Source organism: Erpetoichthys calabaricus, chromosome 16, assembly GCF_900747795.2.
Source record: "Erpetoichthys calabaricus chromosome 16, fErpCal1.3, whole genome shotgun sequence".
Classification (NCBI taxonomy): domain Eukaryota; kingdom Metazoa; phylum Chordata; class Cladistia; order Polypteriformes; family Polypteridae; genus Erpetoichthys; species Erpetoichthys calabaricus.
Window position 1 is genome coordinate 19693691 of NC_041409.2, and position 26192 is coordinate 19719882.

The following is a 26192-nucleotide window of genomic DNA, read 5'->3' on the forward strand; positions in this document are numbered from 1 at the left end:
TTCACTATGTTACTCCAGAGGGTGGGAGAGAGAGAGAGAATGAGGATATTGCATATTATTTATTTCAGTGTTTCCCAACGATTGTGGTGTCATGGCCCAGTTTTTTACAGGCCGGTGTGTCTATGACCCAGGGAAAGGGGTCCCCCTCCATGAATTTAGCATGACACACTTTGTACGGGCCTCAGTGAATTTAACATGACTAAACTAATTTAGTGCAGTCATCAAAGCAGAGTGGGGAGGCCGCACACAATCGTCAGAGCATTATATGACTCAAGCACCAGCATCAATGCTTTTCCTCCTTGGTGAGTCTAGCATGATTGTCAGAGTGGGGAATAAGGCGGTCACCCAGGTTTGGCTGCGATGCACCTGTTGTCGCTGGAGATCGAATACCATCATTTGAGCAATGGGGTGGGGGGTGAGTTTCATCCAAACTTGGACACAGGCCCACCTGCAGTGCAGCCATGGCCCACAGTTTGGGAAACACTGATTTATTTATTCATTCTTTTTTTATTTGTCTCTAAGTGATTACAAAATTAGGATATAGTACAAATCATGTTATATACAGGCGGGTCTCAAAAAAACTTAAAACCCTCCAATTTTTCACTTTAGCTAAATTTCAACAAATTTTTATGTGACATTGCCCAATTTTCACTACTGTTTGAACTTTGTCACATATTTCATTCATTTTGTGTTTCATGCAAACGTGTCACCAAATGTAAGCAGTAGCACATGCGGCAATGGAATTAGCTCTGTCACGGATACGTAGCGCGATCGGCAGCTGGCTGTTTAGTTGAACTGTAGAAGCAATTGTTTGTAATTCTCAGCATCTTGACAATCTTTTGCTTTTAATTTTTTCATAAATTCTCCTTGACCTCTAAAACTTTTTTAGTTCTTGCTTTAGTAGTTTTAGAGACTAAGGAATCTTGTGGTCATTTTTAATCATGTTGAACTCCTTGGTAATGAAATTTTTATTTTTCTTAATTGCACCACCAATCTGGGGAATCTTTGTAGATGGTTGCTGTTCTATTTCTAGGTAAGGTAAACCAGAAGTGTGAGCTGCATATCATATCCAGGTCAAAAGTATAAAAGTCGTGTTGTTCTCTTCCTGGTTGTCCCTATCTGAGTTCAACCAAAACCTTTAAACTTGAATTTCTTTGGAGTTTGAAATATTTCTGGTTAACAAATTCTGACTTATTTTTATTATGATTTAAAATTAATGTTTTGGTTTTGATTACAGGTGTGTCCATTGGTTTTCAAATTCCTGCCCTCTTTATTTGATATGGTATCGAGGTTTGGTTATCTCGTTTTTGACTTCTCGGTGAAAACACATCACTTGTTGGTTTGGCTATGATTCATCTCCCAATTCCTTTTCTAAATAAATTCTACTGCTCTCCAGGGCCATCAGCATATGTGCTGTGTTGTCACAGGGAGTACAGCAGTTGGGAGAGGAAGTAACACACTGAGTGATCTCTCAGAAAAGACAGCACATATCGGCTGAATGATCAGTCAGTGGTCTCTTTTTGTTTCATCATAACACCTTTTCCAACTCTGTGCGGTACTGCGTCATTATTAAGAATTGAAGAATGAGGTTGACAACGTGTACATACCAGTGGTTTATTTTTGATTATTTTCTTTGTGTATAAAGTACAGGACTATTTCTTGACTGTCATTTTATCAATAAGTTTGAAATGTTTCTCTGTAAAATCTTCTTCTATAATACGCTACTGTGGCTGTCCATCTGTCTTTCCAGGATTTTAAATCACCTGTAGCTCACAAACTGTTTGACCTATTGACCTGAAATTTGGTACTCATATACTACATGACGTCTACTGTCTGCTTTTGGGGTGATGATTTTTTTTTTATTTTATTTTATTGTAGAATCTACTTTCGATAGTGGCCAGCAGGGCGGCTACACATGTGCCGTTCTCATTCCTACCACCTTCGTCGTCACTTCCTCTACCTCTTCATCTCTTAAATCATTCTTGTGGCAGATTGAACACTTGAGTGCCAGCTTAAGTGAAAAATTAAGAAAAACGTATTAAGTAACACTGACTTAATCAGTTTTAACACGAAAAAGATGCAGATGAAAGAAGAGAAGAAGTGGGTCGCTAGAGTGGAGAAAAGAAGAGCTGCTCATGAAGCAGCAAGCGCATCAACCTCTGAGCAAACAAATGCTAAACGTACAGAGAAAGAGGAGGAAAACTAGGAATGCTCAAGTCAAGTGTATTCATCTGCACGTTATCATGCAGTATACCGTTACTGGAAAACTATATAATAAAACACTAAGGTCTGTGTCTATGTCCAGTTCCTGCGAGCAATCTGATTGGTCAGTTTAGCTTTGGTGTGATTGGCCAGTTTGGCTTTGATGACACAATTAAAAGAGGAAGTGCGAGTGTGAGACACATGAGGAGAAGTAAAGCCATAGGAGCCAAACTGAGAGTTGGCTTCAGAGATGGGACATATAAAGGCAGACAGGAGGTGAGCAAGGCACCTCAAAAACGACAAACTCTAAGAAGCAGACTTTATGTGAATTCGCTTGGCAGAGGGAGTGCCGGTCAAGAGAGGTTCTGACATGTAACGATACAAAAGAAAGGCCTTGAAATTACACACAGGACAAGAGATATCAAATATTTTTACATTTGTTCTATTACCTGGATTTAACATTTAATGTGGCTAGTGTGTAATAAAGCAATAAGTATTTGTTGACGTTTTTTTCCATTAACACATATTTTCAGTGCAAGTTCTGAGATACAGTTTGGGTTCTGAATGTCGGCAGCAATGGAACCTACTCAAAACTTGTATTTATTTTGTAACGTTTTGTGCCCTGTCCTGGGTTTTGAGGAGTTCTAACATTCTCCTTGGGTATGCTTACATATTTCTTCAGTTTTCTAACCACTTCCCACAGAGCCATGCTAGTTAGGGTAACCGGTGACTTTAAACTAGCCCCATGTGAATGTGAGTGTATGCTGGACTGGGCCCTGCAATGGACTGGTGTTCAGCCAAGAACTTGTCCCTGCTTTGTAGCCATTGTTGCAGGGATAGCCTCTGGGCTTCATGCCACATTGACCTGGATTAAGCAGAACAGATAATGTTCTATTATATTTTAGAATATATTGTATGACACACACTTACTCGGAGTCAAAAAGTTAGGCACAGGTGGGCTTTAGAGTGCCTTAACCTCTAGACCACACTGCCTATTTGTGTGTGTATCTTTACTCATTAAACGTTATCTGATATTTTATTTATAAGTATATAATAGGCTCATCTGTCAGTGATCTTATTGGCAAACACTCAACAATCCAGAGAGCTTTCTTTATTTATTTTCAATACATGTCGTGTTTCATTGTAATCAAATTATTTTACATTAACCATGAACAACTCAAGAATTTATGTGGCAGAATATTTTCTCGTCAACAACAGGTTTCTTTTCTTTTTTTCCAAGCTTAAATTCTCCATTGTTTCAACTGTACTCCTTCAAGAAATGCAATGCAGTTTTAATTCTTAAATGGTTAAAAGATGTGAATAGCTTGGCCTCAGATAAAAGAGCAAAAATATTTAATTTCTTTTTTTTTTTGGTTGATTTTGTTAATAAAGTGAAAGATAACATCTGACTCATTGTGTAATTCCTCCCAAGTTATAATTATCTTTTTTTTTTTCCAGACTGAATAATATAGGACACTAATTGCCCTGTGGGGTGAACAAAATACTGGGAACTATGTCCCAGTGAAAGTACAGTATAAATATATTAATTACATTACAGTATACTGTTCTAGCTAAATGGCATGCGTACAGTGAACCTAATATGTGATTACCAGGAAACTGAACACCGGTTCCGAAAAAGGTACCTTGGCTGTGGCGTGTCATCATATGTCAAATGAATGCACTGCAAGAGCTCATCTGTGTCCTAGTCATGCATTGTTAAATAGTTAAAATAAATATACATTTATATATATATACCGTATATGTATGACAGTTCAAAACTGCCTTTTGCGTAATCCGAATGCTGTACTCAATTGCAAGTCATTTGGCTGTGTTTGTTACCTAAAAGAGAAAGTTAATGCCGACATTAAAATCAAAAGGGCCAGCCACTAACCAGGTGTATTTTGTTTCACCATAACACACCTCCTTAGAAAAGTCTGAAAAGATGAGTTTTTTGGAATAAACACGTTGTTACATTTTCCTCATTATCCTGTGCATCTGATTACCAGGAAGAAGAAGACGACTCCCAGCCAGACTGGATTTTTCCAATTAAATAAAACACAAAACATTGACCTTTTTGTGCTGTTGGTCAAAGCTTTAGATAGTGTTAATCAGAGCATTTTCACTCATTAGTAGAACAAGTCGATCTTGAAAGTGAAAAATGAGTTGATTAAGCTGTATTGGCAAAAATTGATGACATTGTAATAAACTACTGTCTGTTCAAATAAACCTGACATCGTCTTTTCCAGATTCCAATACATTTACAATATTTTAAAAATGTACTTTTTATTTGTCTATTGTATATAGAGTCATTTTGAATTATTAAAAGCACTGGGCACTGGGTATTAGGTCAGTGGTGAGCATTGAGGCCTATTAGGTCCAACATTCCAGGTTTGCGGGTTGTGTGGATGCTCTTTTTGTCATACACGTGTTTTTTCTCCAGATACTTTATTTTTCTTTGTCCATCCCATTATTTGCAATTTTTCTCTATGTGTGAGTATTTCTTGTGATGGATGACGGTTTATTAGGCATGTGTTCCAGCCCTTGTGGCAATTCTACTGATACAATAATTCTACTGCAACCCTAAATTGGGGTAAAGGAGTTTGTGTGGCCTAAAGTTTGAGGACTCCTGATCATCTAACCCACTGTATATAAGCTTGATAAACATACTGTTTCAAAACCATAGGTATTAATATATGGAGGTGGCATATCAGCTTTACAGCAAAAATGTCCTCCCGTGTTCTGCCAAGGCTTTCCACCTGAGTTTGACATGTGTCAGTGGAAATTTGTGCCAGTTCACCCAAAAGCGCATTTGTGAGGTCAAGTACTGATGTTGGACGAAAAGATCTAACTTACAATAACCATTCCAATTCATCCCAAACATGTCCAGTATAGCTGAGGTCAGGGGTTTTTGCAGGCCACTGGAGGTTCTCCGTGTCTTTATAGACCTGTCTGCACAGGGGTACCCACACTACTGACTGTTGCCACAATTCTCTAAAATATCTTTGTATGCTGCAGCCTTAACAGCACCCTTCACTGGAACCAAAGGGCCTAGCCCACTCCCTGAAAAAGCCCCACACCTTCACCAAACTTCACAGTAGGAATCATGAAGTCTCGAAAGTAGCATTCTCTTGGCATCCACCAAATCCAAATTCCTCCATTAGACTGCCAGATAGTGAAGTGTGACTCGTCACTCCAGAGAACACAATTCCATTGCTCCAGAGTTCAATGGCGGTGTGTTTTACTACACTCCACCTGCTTTGGAGGGTGTCAGACTTCCGCTTCCTGGAAATCCACATCATGGAAGACCTGTCCTGGGGTGTGAACACAGCTGAGCTGGCGAAGAAGGCTCAGCAGAGACTTTATTTCGTGAGAGTCCTCTGGAAAAATAACATCCTCCAAAAACTGCTGGTGTCCTTCTATCGCTGCTCTATCGAGAGTATCCTGTGCTACTGCCTCTGCGTGTGGTTTTCCAGGTGCACAACAGCGCAGAGGAGAACACTTCAGCGGATCGTAAAGACTGCCCAGCAGATCATCGGCTGCTCTTTACCCTCTCTGGATGAACTGCACAGCTCTCGCTGCCTCAGGAAAGCAGAAAACATCTTAAAAGACTCCTCACACCCCGCTCATGACATGTTCCAACTGTTGCCATCAGGCAGAAGATATAGGAGCATCAAAACAAAGACTAATAGACTGAATAGCAGTTTCTACCCTGTTGCTATTAGGGCACTGAATGCCACCTAATCTCCTCCAATGCAGCAGTGCAATAGATGACATCTTGTGCAATAGTGTTCATGTGCAATTAAGCTCTTATGTTGAATGTTTGTGTTCTACCTTATTTCTTCTTATCCTTTCTTATCCTTTTGTAATTATATTTATTTATATGTTGACACCGCAGGGACTGTACCTAATTTCACTGTATTTGTTACAATAACAATAAAGATATTCTTCTTCTTCTTCTTCTGTTTGGCATTGTACATAGTGATCTTAGGCTTGTGTGCAGCTGCTCGGCCATGGAAACCCATTTATTGAAGCTTCTTCACATCAGGGCCAGGGGCCATACGAGCATAGGAGTCCCATGCTAATCTATGTATGTTGTGACTTGCTGTCAATAAATAAATACAGTGGTACCTCTGGTCACAACTGTAATTTGTTCCAAAACTCTGGACACAACCCGATTTGGTCGCAACCCGAACGTAATTTCCCCATAAGATTGTATGCAAATACAATTAATCCATTCCAGACCGTACGAACTGTATGTAAATCTATTTTTTTAAGCACAAAAAGTTAATTATACCACAGAATGCACAGTGTAATAGTAAACTAAATGTAAAAACATTGAATAATGCTGAGAAAACCTTGAACAAGAGAGAAAACTAACATTGTAGGAGTTCACGCTAGACCAGGGGTGGGCAGATTCAGTCCTGGAGGGCCGCAGTGGCTGCAGGTTTTTTGTTCCAACCCAATTGCTTAATAAGAAGCACTTATTGCTCAAGTAACACTACTGCTTCACTTTAGTTGTCTCGCTCGTTAGGATTTTGAACCCTTATTGCCTATTTTAGTCTTAAACAGCTGTATTCTTGGTTTTTAATGGCTCCTTATTAGCAATAAGATGCTAATGACAAAAGAAACCAGCATTTCTCCATTTAGCTTGTTTCCATTTACACCTGTGTGGATTTATCATGCACTAATGGGTTTAATTAAATACTTGGAAGGAAAGTGAAGAGAAAAAAGTGAAGCACTGAGGTTATTTTGTCTGTTTTAGACTTCAAATCATTTGGATGATATCCTTAGAAAGGAAAAAAATCTAGGATATGAGAATGACTTGACATGGCAGAGTTAAAGCACTAGCAAGCCATGAAATGAAATAAATGACAAGGATTGTTTTTTAATTAAGCAACTGGGTTGGAACAAAAACTTGCAACCACTGCGGCCTTCCAGGACTGAATCTGCCCACCTGTGCGCTAGACCCTTATGAACCGCTCGCTGTAAACATTTTTGTTATGAGTTTTAAGCACAGGGGAAAAAATTAAATGCCACTTCTCTTGTGAAACTTTTCAAACCATCCTCTACTGGCTTTAAATTCCTTACCTTCGCCACTCGAAGAAGGATTTTTTTTTTTCAGCAAATCGCCATGAATCTTCCTGGCTTTCTCGCATATAATCGCCTCGCTTATGCTAATCCCCTGCAAGTTGCTTCTCGTTCAACCACACTAGCAACAGTTTTTCCACCTCTTCCAGCACTTGAGGCCTCTGCTTGGTTAACATTGTAACTCATTTTGCAACATCAGCTGCTTTGTTAAGCCCTGTATACACAAACAAAAGAAAATGGGAAACGGAGAATGGCAAATCATTGGCGCGTAGGGAAACTGACCGCCAGTGTTTTTGTTCGCCACCAGAGCATGTGGTCGTGATTTGGCAAACTATTTGATCATAACTCGATTTGTACGTGTTTGGAAATGTTTGTGACCAGAAGTTCTACTGTACTATATTATACTAAACTCTAAATATTTGTTATCTATACTAATAAAAGGCAAAGCCCTCACTGACTCACTGACTGACTGACTGACTCACTCATCACTAATTCTCCAACTTCCCGTGTAGGTGGAAGGCTGAAATTTGGCAGGCTCATTCCTTACAGCTTACTTACAAAAGTTAGGCAGGTTTCATTTCGAAATTCAAAGTGTAACGGTCATAACTGGAACCTCTTTTTTGTCCATATACTGTAATGGACTGCAGCTCGCTGGCCGTGGGAGGCGGAGTTGCGTATCGCGTCATCACGCCTCCCACGTAATCACGTGATCTGACTGTGAATGCAGTACGTAGAAAACAAGGAAGAGCCCCAAAGAGCGCTGAAGAAAACATTCATTACACAATTGAGAAGGCAGCGAAACAGTAAGAAGCGAAGCACGGTGTAAACCGTAAGTTTAAATTAAGTTTATAGAAACGCTCCCGCTGCCGTTTGCAATACCATATTCGCGAGATACAAGTTTAATGAGAAGACACGAGGTATAAACGAGACTTTGGATCACTTTGTAACGGAGTTAAAATTGCTGTAGCGAGATACTTTGAAGTGCCGGGTCTTAACTAACATTAAATAAAGCCGTGGACATCGCAACATCACACAAGAGTGCGGCTCACGTGAACTGACTGAACGCAGCAGGAGTGATCACTTTGCTACTGTGGAAACAAAGCACGGTGTAAACCATAAGTTTAAATTAAGATTACAGAAACGCTCCCGCTGACGTTTGCAATACCATATTCGCGAGATACAAGTTTAATGAGAAGACACGACGCAGCAGGAGTGATCACTTCGCTACTGCGGAAACAAAGAACAATGTAAACCGTAAGTTTAAATTAAATTTATAGAAACGCTCCCGCTGCCGTTTGCAATACCATATTCGCGAGATACAAGTTTAATGAGAAGACACGAGGTATAAACAAGACTTTGGATGACTTTGTAACGGAGTTAAAATTGCTGTAGCGAGAAACTTTGAAGTGCCGGGTCTTAACTAACATTAAATAAAGCCGTGGACATCACAACATCACACAAGAGAGTGGCTCACGTGAACTGACTGAACGCAGCACGTCAGAAACAAAGCACCATGTAAACCTAAAGTTTAAATTAAGTTCATAGACCTACAAACGGTTGCCATTGATTTGAGGCAAGATTGCTTTTCTCCTGTACAACTATACGTTGCATTCTCAACAGTAAGCTTGCACGGCTTGGTCATATTACAACCGGAGTGCTGAACTGACAACGTGGTATACAAAGAGAACTATAACAATCGTAATATATATATATATATATATATATATATATATATATATGTGTAGATATGTGTATATATATATGTGTCTGTGTGTGTATATATATATATATATATGACAGCAACACTCATAACAATGACAACACAATTACATTGACAATCATGTTACGTTATTTTTAAAATGTTTCCTTTTCTTTTTCATAACCTCTTTAACACACTACTTCTCCGCTGCGAAGCGCGGGTATTTTGCTAGTTGTGTTATAAATGGACATTGGTATTCTCTTCTGATTTAGTATCATGGTCATCTTTGCAACTTCACATGCAGTGTCATCTCCAGACAGAGGAGCAGCTTCAGCGACAGACTGCTGTCACCGTCCTGCTCCACTGACAGACTGAGGAGATCATTCCTCCCCCACACTATGCGACCCTTCAATTCCACCCGGGGGGGTGGGGGTGGGGTAAATGTTAACATCAGTATGCTGCTGCTGCTGGAGTATGTGAATTTCCCCTTGGGATTAATAAAATATCTATCTATCTATCTATCTATCTATCTATCTATCTATCTATCTATCTATCTATCTATCTATCTATCTATCTATCTATCAAAGGCAAGGTTTATTTGTCTGTTATTGGTCGACACGTGAGGGCCACTAGCATCAAGTAAATGTTCCATGATTCTTGATCCAAGCAGATATGCATTACTTTATGAAAGGGCTGACTGGTGACATGTGACCGTGATTTGGGAGGGAAGGGTCCCCAAGAGGTTTGCAGCAGATTTTAGTTAGCAGTGTGCTGACATCACACATGAGTTACTTGGTGATGGCCTTGTCCTTGTGGAAAATCAAACCAAGAAGACCTCCTATGAAAGGTTGTAGTGTTTGTTATGGTATTGTTATCATCTGGATTATTCAGACTGCCCCTAATAAGCATTAAAGGTAACCAGGCAGTGTAGATGATGGCACCCCACACCATGGAACTCGCTGTCTAGAAGTGTTTCATTTGAGTATTATGTACACCACACTGTTGGGTTACATCAGGAAGGGCATCTGGTGTAAAATTTTTCCAAATCAATATGGGAGCAGCTGAAATAATAATAAGAAGAAGACTGTTGATTATCTCATTTCCATGAAAAAATGTAGTGGATGTTAGACCCAAAAGACTCATTACTAAAGATGTCCTGACATAGACCAGTGCAGTTCAGAAAGCTAAAGCCAGCACCAGTTTAGAAGTAGACAGTAATAACCAGCAGATGGCATTAGACAGTAGTAGAAATCACAATGAAGGTCCCATCTTTGTGTGAGTTTGCCACAAGACTCAAAGAAGGACCCTGAAAATGTGTAGAGGGAGCCATGCAGTATATTGAGATATAATGACACAGGAGGTCTACAGTCCTTACTCAACGGTGTTCCTCTGAGTACACTAGATTCTTACTCATGAGGAAATTGCAGCAACCAGAGCTGGCTCATCCACCTCTTACATCCATTCTCTCAACAAGTGCAGTGATACAATACAACGATCCATTTGTCCTGAAATGTCACAAAGACCAAGTATCAACCCAATCAGTTATTATAACAACTAACAATTCATTTGAGAGACTTTCTTTAAATGCTTCACAGGATATCAAGGGGTCAATCTCAATCAACCCTGCTTCATGATCAACTTTTTAGTGAACCAACTACAGTAGATAGATAGAGAGTTCTGGTACTCTCATCAGGTAGCACAGTGTTTAATGTCAGTGCCTCACAACTTCAGAGTTCTCCTCAGGTCTGCTCCACCTACACCCCAAAGATGTCTATATGTTAGGCTAATAAGAGTGTGAGTGTGAGTGTGAGTGAGTGTGAAAGTGTATGTGTGTCCTTCAATGAGTTGATACCCAGTTAAGAGTCTCATTCTGGTGGGATGCCAGTCTGGACTGACTTATAATGTTTCTCTTTGCTTTCAGTCACACTTCTGTTGACATTCTGCTTTTACAAATACTGGTCATTTTTCTCATTTTCACAATTTATATATTTTAGCGACTACATTATTTTACATTTATTTAAAAGTATTATGGTCTACCTGTATATAATGTCAATCCAAATATTTCTAAACTGTAATAAGTATGCCATGCATTATTTTGTTAAACAAAGCAATCAGAATCTGTACTATGTTAAATGGTGTAAAAAGAAAATATACTTAATAATGAATTTTAAATTATTATCTACTATTAACATTAGTAATAAGTAGAGGTTAATATATACTGTATGTGTGTGTTTTTTTTAACTTAGCAGCCTCGTGCCATGTAGCATTTCACCATTTCAACTTCCTCTCAAACAAAATCAGAATTTACCTGCACTTTAAGAATATAGTGATTTAACAATGAAAATAAAAATTGCACAAACCTGCAAAATCATTAAAGGAAAAGTAGGATTAGTGCTTATTATTATGATTAAATATGGGCAAGCCATGTGTTTGTCTAGGTCTGGCAGTATAGCCGGCCTTCTCAGTGTCAATGTCACTTCATGTCTTACTTTAAAGAACCTGTCCTGCTGCCGTCGCCGTCCTCCGTGTCAGTTAATTATGCCGGCACAGGAGTCTATATTAAATTTTTTCACGCTGCTAGCTGAGAACAGGGTTAGAACATGAATCTCATATCTGAACTAACAATGTGAAAACCCCACTCTCATACAAACACCCTGCTTTTTTCAACGCCACTATTTCCTCAAAGTCAAAAAAGCAAAGCAGAGAATTAAAGCAAGTTTGTACTCCTGTAAATGAGATATGCAGTATCTGTGAAAGTCATCTCTCTTATTGTATTTTAAATATGCATCATTATTGCTATCCAATTATTCATCGATCCACGTAACTTGTTCTGTCCATTATAGGGTCACAGGGGACAACAGCATTTACGAAACAAGCATCCTTTTCACATTATCCTGCTTTGTAGGTGTGATCTCAACAGAGATGGACTACCAAGAATAAGACAGATATCATAATGCTACCACCTTAAAGTTAACAATGCAGTCTACAGATATTACAAATGGCATAAAGTAAAGCATTGCTGCCTCCCAGTACTGGAGCCTTGATTTGATTTTTGTCATACAGACCTTACATGTCCTCCCCTTGTTTGTTGGCCTTCCACCCACCATTCAAAGACATTGAAACTCTGTCATTCCCCATCATGTTAAGTTCTCCATCAGCAGCAGGGAACACAAGAATCACACCAGACGTTGCCTCAAGATCCATTTTTTTTCTGTTTCTATAGTACTTCTTGTACATCTGTACATTTTTTCTGACTGATAAATGTTATCCAGATTTGCAAACACTCTACTTGTGTTTACACAGGCACAGAAATGTGTCACACTAAGACCATTTTGAGGCTGACTTATTTTGCTATAGTGTGGCACAGGGGCCAGGGCTGTTGCCTCACAGCTCCACAGTCCTGTTTTCGAGTGACACAATTGGCACGACTTCTGTGGATTTTGCATGTTCTTCATCATGTGAGTGTTGGTTTTACTCTGGGTACTCAGATTTTCCTCTCTCATCCTAAAAATATGAATGTTAGGCTAAATGGCAACTCTAAATTTGTCTGCTGTGTGTGAATGTGGATGTGTATGTGCCCTGTTCTGGACTAACACCACACCTGGGGTGGTTTTGTTCTTGTACCTGATACTGCTGTCATAGGCTCCAGCTCCCATAACCCTGAAGTGAATTAGGGTTAGGGTTAGGGTTAATGGATGGATGATTGTTGTGTTAATGAAAAATTAAGAAAGCTGACAAGGAAGATCTCTTTAACCCCCAAAATGGAAGAAAGGAGCAGCTTAAATAACACAAGTAATATTGTATTCATTCATTTGTTGACATATTAATGCAGAGATTGCAGACTGCCTGCTGATTTCTATTACTGCGTGGTGACCTCACATCAACATCGGGGCAAGATGTAAGAAATACAAAAAGACAAAGATGAAGAATTGGGACACCTCAAAGCCAAACCCCGTATAATTGGATGGAAAAAAGTCAAAAATAAACAAAAGAGCAATTGTGTCTTTTCAGACTGCAAGCTAGTGTGGTGGTCAACCGGGGTCCATGCCCGGCTGGGACTCCCCTTCATTATATGTTCAGTGTGAGCAGTCATGGACTGTGTAATACCTCCCCCTGGACCCTAGATGGCCGCCCCCCTGGTTTGGAGCGGTGACTCGGTTTACCGCATGGGTCCATGGGAATTGGAGTTGGGTGCATCACTGTTGGGACTTCTGAGCCCGTATGGGCAGTATATTCGCCACACCCGGAAGTGCAGCTGGAACTCGGCAGTCAACCACCTGCAGAACTTGCAGGTGGACTATAAAAGGGGCCAGCAGCCACCACTCAATGGCCAGAGTCAGGAGGAGGATGACGAAGATTGGAGGAGGAGTGGTGGTGCCAAAGAAGAGTGTGCTTGTGTGTTACTTGTGGGATTGTGTTGTGCCTGTGGGGACCACGGGGAAGATGTGCCCCACAAGTGAAGAAAAATAAAAGGTTCTTGTTTTTATATGTGCCTCCAGTGTGAGTCTGTGTCGGGTCAGGTGCCTATATAGAACCTTTTACACTAGATACAGCCATTTGAAAAAGTTTGGGACCCCCTCTTAATTCTTTGGATTTTTGCTTCTCATTGGCTGAGCTTTCAAAGTAGCAACTTTCTTTTAATATATGACATGCCTTATGGAAACAGTAGTATTTCAGCAGTGACATTAAGTTTATTGGATTAACAGAAAATATGCAATATGCATCATAACAAAATTAGACAGGTGCATAAATTTGGGAAACCCCAACACAGATATGACATCAATAATTAATTGAGCTTCCTTTTGTAAATCTAACAGCCTCTAGACGCTGTCCTCCTATAGCCTTTGATGAGTGTCTGATTCTGGATGGAGGTATTTTTGACCATTCTTCCATACAAAATCTCTCGAGTTAAATTTGATGGCTGCCGAGCATGGACAGCCTGCTTCAAATCATCCCATAGACTTTCAATGATATTCAAGTCAGGGGACTGTGACGGCCATTCCAGAACATTGTACTTCTCCCTCTGCATGAATGCCTTTGTAGATTTCGAACTGTGTTTGGGGTCATTGTCTTGTTGGAATATCCAACCCGTGAGTAACTTCAACTTTGTGACATTATCCTGAAGAATTTGTTGCTATTGGGTTGAATTCACCTGACCCTTGACTTTAACAAGGGCCCCAGTCCCTGAACTAGCCACACAGCCCCACAGCATGATGGAACCTCCACCAAATTTGACAGTAGGTAGCAGGTGTTTTTCTTGGAATGCGGTGTTCTTCATCTGCAATGCAAAGCGCTTTTTGTTCTGACCAAATAACTCAAATTTGTGTCTCATCAGTCCAAAGCACTTTGTTCTAAAATGAATCTGGCTTGTCTAAATGAGCATTTGCATACAACAAGCGACTCTGTTTGTGGCGTGAGTGCAGAAAGGGCTTCTTTCTCATCGCCCTGCCATACAGATATTCTTTGTGCAAATTGCGCTGAATTGTAGAACAATGTACAGATACACCATCTGCAGTAAGATGTTCTTGCAGGTCTTTGGAGGTGATCTGTGGGTTGTCTGTAACCATTCTAACAATCCTGCACATATATGCCGCTCCTGTGTTTTTCTTGGCCTGACAGACCTGCTGGGTTTAACAGCAACTGTGCCTGTGGCCTTCCATTTCCTGATTCCATTCCTTACAGTTGAAACTGACAGTTTAAACCTCTGAGATAGCTTTTTGTAGCCTTCCCGTAAACCAGGAGACTGAACAATCTTTGTTTTCAGATCTTTGGAGAGTTGCTTTGAGGATCCCATGCTGTCACTCTTCAGAGGAGACTCAAAGGGAAGCACAACTTGCAATTGACCACCTTAAATACCTTTATATCTCATGATTGGACACACCTGTCTATGAAGTTCAAGGCTTAACAAGCCAATCCAACCAATTTGGTGTTGCAAGTAATCAGCATTGAGCAGTGACAGGCATTCAAATCAGCACAATTACAAGGGGACCCACATTTGTGCACAGCCAGTTTTTCACATTTGATTTAGTTTCATACAACTAAATACTGCTGCACTAAAAATCTTTGTTCAGAAAACACCGCAGTACTCAGATGTTCCTAGGAAATGAAAGACATACCACTGTTATCTTTTTTGTTGAAAGGAGAGTCAATTATTATGCAAGCTGAGAGGGGATCACACACTTTTTCATATGACAGTATTTGAGTTGTCACCCTGTGGCAAAGATGGCTGATAAATTGCACCAAAGAGGAACAGTGTTCTGTCGTAAGCTTTTTGTAGGCAGAAGGTGCGCTGGGAGCACAAATTCATCTCCACATGTGTGCTCAGTATGGGGATAAAGTTCTCTCTCATAGAGTTGTCTATGAGTGGATTGAAATGTTCAAAAATGGCCACACTAGTGTGACAGATGCAGAGCGCTCCAGACATCCAGCTACAGCCATGACCACGAGGAATGAAGAAAGAAAGCAGCGGTGCATCAGTGGCTACGCGCTCAACCAAAAATCATTTTTTTCTGATGGCATTAAAAAGTTGCTACGACGCTGGGAAAATTGTATTGCGAAGGAAGGTGGCTGTGTAGAAAAGTGACGTAATTTGTTTTTGAAATTCTTAATAAACTGAGTTAAAAAAAATTGAATGTCCTTCGTATATACATGTATATTTTTTATCATTATATCATTTCTGTGTTTCCTGTATTTTTGCTTTATTGGTTCATTTTTAAACTTTTTTGTACTTCTATTGTATTGCCATATGTTTATTGAATTATGAATATTGTACTGGATTTATGGACATTTCCTTGAACATCTTCTTTTTTTAATGTTTTATAATTTAGTAACCTACTTTAAATATAAAACTTTACTTCATAAATAATCATTATTGTGTATGTTAACCCTGCCTATACCTGTTAGTGTTAGCTAACTTCACCATAAGCAGACTTTGATCTAGCTTGACGGTTTCCTTTGGTAATCACCCAGACAAAGCCATGTTTTTAAAAACATAACATTTCAAGTATTTCATTACAACCTGATTTTCCACACACACACATATACATATTTAGACTTTTACAAAAGTTCTCTCTGTTAGTTGTCTGTGCTGCAGTTCTCAGCCATGTTACATGACATTATTCCTACGTACCTACTGCAGATCATTAGAGACAACAAATTACTTTTGCTTGGGGAAACCCTGGTAATCTGCAAATCAAAATTGATAAGACGGTACTGACACCCTCCAATAAGGCTGGATTATGGACGCGGGCAAAAGTAGAAATGCATGACTTGATCTTAAAATACGTGTTCTAATAATGTATTAAGTCATTAAATCTTCTCTGTGCAAAATGTCTTCCCAGCAGTCTTCATCTACTGTAGCAAAGAAGAGCTTAAATCACCTACTCAATCAGCATTATTTTATTCGGCTTTCCATGGGCTTTTGTTAATCTGTTTTTTCTTTATACAAGCTGCTGTTAGTTTGTCATTGCAATTATTTGAGCCCCTGACACCATAAATAAATGGTTATTTCAAAGACCAGGAAATTGTGTCTATCTTATATTTAAATCAAGTCCAACATAAGAGCAATAAATTCATGTACAGAATCAGGCTGACTTGCTTTTATCAAGCAGATATACAAATGAAAGCTGGAAAGCTGAACTGACCAAAGTTATCTAATGTTCATATACTTCATATACGGAATGAGACTGACTTGCTTTTATCAAGATATACAAATGCAAAAACATTGCTATCTGAATAGATAAAAGATCCAAAATGTGTAAGAATATTATTTTGAAAAACACCTCATTTCTTTAACTCTCTGGGTGCCATTAACATCAATAATTAAGCTATGTGTGTCGACAGCTTGTTTTGACCGCTGCTCTTAATGGTAACATTTTAGAGTCGCACTTACAGTATTAGTTATGAAAAAAGACCTTAATAAAGACTTGATCTGATTTTAATATGGCTTACAAAGCTCGACGGAGAGCATTTAGAATCCAGGCACAATAGTGCAGCTGGCACAGACTTTAAACAGCGCCGATGTTAATAATGTGAGACACTCCACACATACTTGCAAACTTCACCAGTTTTTCATTCTCTAGTTTGTCTTCAGTTATTAAAGCACACACAATAGAAGGCCATGTCCACAAAGAACATCCCACATTTATTGATTTACTCTGACAATTTAGAGAGTCCTGACTCTCTGAACATTGGGTGTCTTAAAATATCTCACAAACACAACTGTGTCTTCAAAATAAACTTGGCAGATGACAGTGTAAGTTGAACTTTCTGGGATCGTTTTTGAATTCGTTTGCAGTAAGAAGTCAAAAAAAAAAAAAAAAAAAACACATGCAAAGTTATCCTTGGGCTCCCTTCTTTGGCATCATCTTTGTTTAAGTTCTTCCACTCATTTCTCTATTAGTCTTTCATATGTGATACTAGTCAAGCCCCTGATGCAACAGTCATATATTGCAGAGGTGTCAGTTAATTCCAAAAAATTGCCCAGGGTAAGGGACATGGACATGAAGTAGCGGAGGTGCTATTTTAGAATAACTACGCTTTATTTCAGAATTCCTTGTTGTAGTGTGACTTCGACTGACTTTTGACCGACTGCTGTGAGCTGCAGTCATTGCCAGCGGGAGTCAAATTTCATGCAAATGAATTTTTCCATCCAGGTAGGTGGAGTCAACTCCAATGAGCAGTTCAAGTACGTGGATTCAACTCCAATGAGCAGTTCAAGTAAGTGGAGTCAACTCCAATGAGCAGTTCAAGTAGGTGGAGTCAACTCCAATGAGCAGTTCAAGTACGTGGATTCAACTCCAATGAGCAGTTCAAGTAGGTGGAGTCAACTCCAATGAGCAGTTCAAGTAGTTGGAGTCAACTCCAATGAGTAGTTCAAGTAGGTGGAGTCAACTCCAATGGGCAGTTCAAGTAGGTGGAGTCAACTCCAATGAGCAGTTCAAGTAGTTGGAGTCAACTCCAATGAGTAGTTCAAGTAGGTGGAGTCAACTCCAATGGGCAGTTCAAGTAGGTGGAGTCAACTCCAATGAGCTGTTCAAGTACGTGGAGTCAACTCCAATGAGCAGTTCAAGTAGGTGGAGTCAACTCCAATGAACAGTTCAAGTAGGTGGAGTCAACTCCAATGAGTAGTTCAAGTAGGTGGAGTTGACTCCAATGGGCACCAACAGAGTCTGGCTGTAGTCCTCTAGAGCTTCACCCTTCCACACTCTTCTTAAGATTAGGGTTGTGGGAGGGCTATCTAACTCAAATAATGTGCCAATACTGTCTAGTTATTTAGCTCCTCCTACTTGGAGCTCCAGTGTGGAGGATCTGGGCTGCAGAGATACATGATTCAATTTTTTTGCATGATGTTCAGTTCAGTGCATTCATATCGAGCTCACTCTACGTCTTCACATACACTATTCGGACAAAAGTATTGGGACATCTGACCATTACACCAACAGGGACTTTAATGACATTGTATTCAAATACATAGGAGTTGGTCCCTCCTTTGCAGCTATAACAGCTTCTACTCTTCTTGGAAGATTTTGGAATGTTTCTGTGTGAACTGGGCATTGGCGACTTTTGCACACCATTCACCTTAGCAGTTGTTGACTCCACTCTTTGACTTTATGTGGTCTTCCACTTCGTGGCTGAGTTGCTGTTGTTCCTAAACACTTCCACCTTCCAATAATACCAATTAAAATTGACCATGGAATATCCAGCAAGGATAAAATTTCACAAACTGTCTTATTGCAAAGATGGCATCCTATCACAGTACCACAGTACCACACTTGAAGTCACTGAGCTCATTCACAAATGTTTGTAAATGGAGACTGCATGACTAGGTGCCTGATTTTATACACCTGTGGCAATGGGTCTGATTGAAACACCTGAATTCAATAATACAGAGGTGTGTCCCAATATTGTTGTCCATATGGTGTATCCTGAGACATGTGGAATGAATAATGAACACCAAGGTGGAGTAAACTAGTATGTATGACATTCAGTTTGTAGTGTCTGAGTGATAAAGAGCTACCAGACATAATATGCCTACCTGACTATTCCTGCCTCATATGCAACTTTTCACTTTGGCTCAATAGCACCGTCTACAGACCACAACTGAGAAATGTGATCTAAATATATTTACTTATTTTCTCAGTAAAATTGTCACGTAAAGGAGCAGATCATATAAAAAATACATGTACAGATTAGCAATGAGGAATACATTTAGTATTTTGCACTCCACTGGCAAACTATTCCAACAGTACATCGTAGATGCGTATGTTAAAACAGAGGGTGCGCGTCTCAACTATTTCAGATTACATCAACAAGATCTGCGCATGGAACTATCAGACGCACTGCAAGCAAACGCTGAAAATAACAACGTACGTGTAGGCAAAATGATCATATTACCATCCACATTTCCAGGAAGTCCAAGATACATGCAACAAAACTATCAGGATGCCATGGCCATAGTACGTAAATTCGGAAAGCCTGATTTATTTATCACTTTCACATGTAATCCTGCTTGACCAGAAATTCTACATGCACACTGCGTTTTTCAAGAAGTATTTATTTCTTCTTGATTTCTGAATTCCTTTCTCACCGTTTTCCGTTCCTATTCTTATACCGGCGTATGCTACGATGGGCGTCGGCTAGTTATAAATATAAAATATCTATCTATCTATCTATCTAAAACAACAAAATAACTGATCGCCTAAGTACTCACACCTTCCACGTCAGTATTTCGGAGAAACGCCTTTGACAGCCATGACCAACTTGAGTCTGTGAGCACAGGATTCACTCCATCAGCTTTGCGCAGAGCACCCCACCACAGCATGGTGCTTCATGGTGGGAACGGCCCATTTTTGATAATGTGCACTGCTGGCTTACACCAAAAAACGCATTTAGTCTGATGGTCAGTTAGCTCATTTTTGGTCTCATCAGGCCATTGAACCTTCCAGCTGACTTGAGAGTCTCCCATGTGCCATCTGCCAGAATGTTGTGTGCTTTTTATTATCAATGGCTTTTTCCTTGTCACTGTCCTGTAAACCTATGACAGGTGAAGCACCCTAGCAACACTTTTTGTCTCTCTGAGCTCCTCCACTGTACCTTGTAAATCCTGCAGAGTTCTCACAGGTCTCCTGGTGACCTCCCTCGCTCGTCTTCTTCTTGCTTGAGCACTCCGATTTAGAGCAGATTTACAGCTGTGCCAGACTCTTTCCATTTCTTAATGACTGCTTTACCTGGATATTCACTGACTTGGATATTTTCATGTCTCCATCCCCTGGCTTGTGCTTTTCAATTTCCTTGTCATAGAGTTGCTTGGAGTGATCTTTTTATTTCATCGTGTAAGTTAGCCCACCATACTGATAAAGCACAAGTTGAGCCATCAAGCTACAGTAGGGTGCGTTTATATTAAAATCATTTGAAAGCTCAGGCCAGTGATGAGCTAATTCTGTGACTTTTAAAGCCAACTGACAGCACCACTGATGCATTAGGGGTGAATACTTATGCAATCACTTATTCTGTGTTTTATAGAGGTAATTAATTTAGACCACTTTACAGATATCTGTTTTCCCCCGGACGTTAAAAAGGCATTTGTTTCTTTTGATTAATGCCAGAAAATTCAAATTAAATCCACTGTGATTCAGTTTTGTATAAAAATAAAATGTGAAATATTTTTGATAGGCAGTATTATTGCAGAGCTGGTCAATCCATTAGGCTCCGTAGGTGGCCACCTAGGGCACCATCATCTAAGGGATACCACTTATGAAACTCAAGGGGCACACACTGCAGACAGTAAGGGGGACCCACCTGGTCCCCAAACTCTGATGATACTCAGCTGTGTTGGCGTTGTCACTCACTGGGCACCGGATATGAAGGTAAAAGTGCATACGCTCCATACACCAAGGGGTGTGCGCTCCTTAAAGTCCACAGTATATACAGAAAGGGGCTTCATAGTCTAATAATACCAACTACCTGTTATGGACAACGAGGGGTGACGTCCATCCACCCCACCCAGGGCTTGACACGGGCTACAGTGTTATTTTAACATTTCAGCATTTCTTGTTTGAGCTTCCCAACTTTATTCTACACCTGTTTGCTCTGTCACTACTTATGTGAATATTAATTTGGATGTAAAGATGTTACTTAAAGTTGGACAGTACTTCTGTCGATTTAGGTAATAGCCCAACAGGTGCAGGGAATGGAAATGAATTTTGAGCTTCCACACCAGCCCAAATACTCACCGTCATCATGTAATGCAGGGATCCCCATATTGAGGCAGGGGGGGCACCAAAATGGCTGCTGGTTTCACTTGGAAGCAGTTTCCTAATCAAAGGTCACTTCTTTCCTTTTATTTCAATAGCTGTATTGTGTAAAGTGTGCTGTTCACATTCGTATGAATTTCAGGGGTGGCTCCTGTTATTGGTGGCCAGTTACACACAGCTCTGTTGTCTTGGGTTCAAATCCAGGCCTGGTCACTCCCTGTGTGGATTTTTCCCATATCTCTTACATGTACAAATTAATTTGACTGATAACTCTAACTTCACCTCAGGATGTACTTGAAAATGACCTGATGTCCCATCTTGCATTTTTCTGTTGAATACACCTGCAGATTTCTGTGGACTAAGCTGATTTAGAAAACCATTGAATGGAAAGTGAATGAATGACTAAAAGGCTCATAAGTTTCTTTACATAAAAAATCCACTTTCTCCTTTGATTGCTTCCATATATTCCTGTTAAAAAGTGAGGGTTAGATTCAGGATTCTCCTAGCAGGTGCAGCTCATTCACTTTAATTTGCGTGCTTATCAAGCGCCTGCTTTAAATAATTTGAAAGATGGAAAAACGCCAAGCAAGCACAGGAAAAATAATCCATTCCTGTGTATCCTGTAACATATGCAAATATTTGGTAAATTCATTTGATAAATGACACCTGCACTATTGGGCATTAAGCATGACGCACAAGGGAGAGAACTCCATGTATAATCAAACACCACCATTTAGGACAAAAATGAGCATTTGATTAAGGGCTTGGTTGGAATGAAACCCAGTGCCCTCAGCTTGAGAACTGCTGAAGAAGTACAATCATACATGGCTATGTGGGAAACACAATGCCCGTTGACCCTCACTTGGCACACAATAACAGTAACAACAGTCGATTTGCAGAACTGTAAGCTGACTTGTCATCCAAGTGCACAAAAAGAATGACACAATGAACGCTATTAATTGTCACTGAGACTTGCACTCTAACATGTGTTTTTCACCTGCATTATTATCATTCTTTAATTTAATATTATTTATTGTTCAGTATGCTGCTGCTGAAGAATGTGAATTTCCCATTGGGATTAATAAAGTATCTATCTATCTATCTATCTATCTATCTATCTATCTATCTATCTATCTATCTATCTATCTATCTATCTATCTATCTATCTATCTATCTATCTATGTGTAGTGGAGCCTAAATGGAAAGAGCCCACCAGTGAGAAGCCCGATTAAGGAATGGCTTATTGTTGTTATCCATAATTAAGTGTCATGTGGATGACATCAGACTCAGCAAACTTTGAAACCTTGCCCTCTGACAACCAACAGTGGTGTGCTGACATCGTAATACGGCGATGCTCATTAACAAAGCTAAATGCAGTTTTTAATACCTGGAAAAGATTTGGGATTAAATTGCTCAGAGAGCTTTATATAGACAATATCTTTGCATCCTTTGAACAATTGCGTTCCAAATTCAACCTCCCAGCTACACATTTCTTTCACTATCTTCAAATTAGAAACTTTGTTAAACAGAAATTGCCCGATTTTCCTCATCTTGTACCCTCCACCATGCTGGAAAAAATACTGCTCAATTTCGAGGAATTATACACCATTTCCACATTATATAAAATCCTATTAGAGTCCCTACTTTCAAAGATCCAAGAGGACATTGGGAAGAAGATCTCTTAATCAATATATCAGAAAAGGAGTGGAAGGTAGCAAAGCAGAGAATTCACTTGAGCTCCATATGCGCAAAGCACAGAATTATTCAACTAAAAATTATATATCAAGCTCATCTGTCTCGCTTAAAACTGTCCAAAATGTTTCCAGGGCAAGATCCAACCTGCGAATGCTGCAACCAAGCTCCTGCCTCACTGGGTCACATGTTTTGGGCCTGCACCAAATTAACATCATTTTGGACCAAAGTTTTTAAGTCCCTTTCAGACAGTCTTGGTATCACAATCCCTCCTAACCCATTAACAGCTGTGTTCGGTGTTCTTCCAGATGGACTTGAAGTGGAGAAGGACAAGCAAACGGTGATTGCATTCACTACACTTTTGGCACGCAGACTTATTTTGTTAAATTGGAAGAATCCTAAATCTCCTCTGATAAGTCAGTGGGAAACCGATGTTTTATGTTATTTGAAATTGGAAAAAATCAAATTCTCAGTTAGAGGATCTGTGCAGAATTTTTTCAAAACCTGGCAGGATCTAATCAATAATATTTTAGAATAAGAAGAAATAATTATTTCCGCATTTCTTTTCCTTCTCCATTTATTTATTTATATTTATATATATAAATATATATATATATATATATATTTATTTTTTTTTTTCATTTTTTTTTGTTGTTTATTTTTGCCCTGTTAAAAAGCCCTAAGCAGTTCTCCTTTGGCCATGCTCTCCTTCTCAAGGGTGGGGTTTGATTTGTCGTCAATTCTTTTTGTAGTAATTGATCTATTTGTATGAAATGTTTACAATAAAATTAATAAATAAAATTTAAAAAAAAAAGCTAAATGGTGTCACAGTAACATGAAAATAGCAGCAAAATAATTCATACAAATTCCTTTCTCATAAAAATAAGTATTCTGGGCATGAACAAATCCTGAAAACATGTATACCTTTTGTTAGAAAAGTGTATTATGCTGATATTTAATTTTAAATGTTTACTGCTCATAACAATTTTTGACTCTTTTTTTGTTTTTTTTTTTGCTCTGGTTCTGTTGACGTAGTTTTGTCTGTGCTGGTTATGAACTTCTCGTTTGTCCCCTGACTATGAATTTACTATGGTGCCTTCCATTTCCCAATTTTCTTTTCTCTAAAAATAATTTATGAATACATCTACCTTTCCTGATTTTTCACAACAGGGATGAGGCCAGAACATGATTTAATGGCAAGACAAGTAACCCTCATGGGCCGAATACAACCTGTACTTGGGCCCATAAGTGAAACTGTAGCCAGGAAGGGCCAAAGATGGAGAGCTGTGAGCAAAACCATCTGAGCTGACTATTGAATGAATGTTCTGCATATCTGTGAGAATTACTTCATTTATTAATTGACCAGTCTATATTTAATAGTTTTTTTACCCAGCCAATTAAGCACTGTAAAATACATTCATCTTATTTTGCCTGTAGAATTGTGAGCTAGAGATGAGTCCTACAGGGTGGGATGACAAGATAGACTTAAGGAAAGTAGTCGTATAACTGGGGTCAATACAATGGAGGCAGGAACAACAACCAAAGGCAAATCTTGGGACTGGCACAAGATCAGAAACAATAATTAAACCAAAGAATTTTCATTGTCACACAAGCTACTTCACTTTCCCAATGGATCGTTCCTTTATCTGAAACAGGCTGAATGAGACTCTGCTTTTTCAAAATGTACCATAGATATACACTGCGGAGGGTTGGAAGGACAGTCGTGGGTATCATCCTACACAAACAATACCAATCAAACTAAGTGCTCAATGGTACAAAAGACAGTAAAACATAAACAAAAAGTAGTCTCTGTGACTCCTGTAAGGTTAGCAGCTCGATAAAGTGGGTCTTGCTTGTGGTGTAGTGGGTCCACAGCTCATGTCAAAAAGGCCATTTTTCATCCATCCATTGTCTCCCGCTTATCCGAGGTCGGGTCGCGGGGGCAGCAGCTTGACCAGAGATGCCCAGACTTCCCTCTCCCCGGCCACTACTTCTAGCTCTTCCGGGAGAATCCCAAGGCGTTCCCAGGCCAGTCGAGAGACATAGTCCCTCCAATGTGTCCTGGGTCTTCCCCGGGGCCTCCTCCCGGTTAGACGTGCCCGGAACACCTCACCAGGGAGGCGTCCAGGAGGCATCCTGATCAGATGCCCGAGCCACCTCATCTGACTCCTCTCGATGCGGAGGAGCAGTGGCTCTACTCTGAGCCCCTCCCGGATGAATGAGCTTCTCACCCTATCTTTAAGGGAAAGCCCAGACACCTTGCGGAGGAAACTCATTTCAGCCGCTTGTATTCGCGATCTCGTTCTTTCGGTCACTGCCCATAGTTCATGACCATAGGTGAGGGTAGGAACATAGATCGACTGGTAAATTGAGAGCTTCGCCTTGTGGCTCAGCTCCTTTTTCACCACGACTGACCAATGCAGCGCCCGCATTACTGCGGATGCCGCACCGATCCGCCTGTCGATCTCACGCTCCATTCTTCCCTCACTCGTGAACAAGACCCCGAGATACTTGAACTCCTCCACTTGGGGCAGGATCTCGCTACCAACCCTGAGAGGGCACTCCACCCTTTTCCGGCTGAGGACCATGGTCTCGGATTTGGAGGTGCTGATTCTCATCCCAGCCGCTTCACACTCGGCTGCGAACCGATCCAGAGAGAGCTGAAGATCACGGCCTGATGAAGCAAACAGGACAACATCATCTGCAAAAAGCAGTGACCCAATCCTGAGCCCACCAAACCGGACCCCCTCAACGCCCTGGCTGCGCCTAGAAATTCTGTCCATAAAAGTTATGAACAGAATCGGTGAACAAGGGCAGCCCTGGCGGAGTCCAACTCTCACTGGAAACGGGTTCGACTTACTGCCGGCAATGCGGACCAAGCTCTGGCACCGATCGTACAGGGACCGAACAGCCCTTATCAGGGGGACCGGTACCCCATACTCTCGGAGTACCCCCCACAGGATTCCCCGAGGGACACGGTCGAATGCCTTTTCCAAGTCCACAAAACACATGTAGACTGGTTGGGCAAACTCCCATGCACCCTCCAGGACCCTGCTAAGGGTGTAGAGCTGGTCCACTGTTCCGCGACCAGGACGAAAACCACACTGTTCCTCCTGAATCTGAGGCTCGACTATCCGACGGACCCTCCTCTCCAGGACCCCTGAATAGACTTTTCCAGGGAGGCTGAGGAGTGTGATCCCTCTGTAGTTGGAACACACCCTCCGATCCCCCTTCTTAAAGAGGGGGACTACCACCCC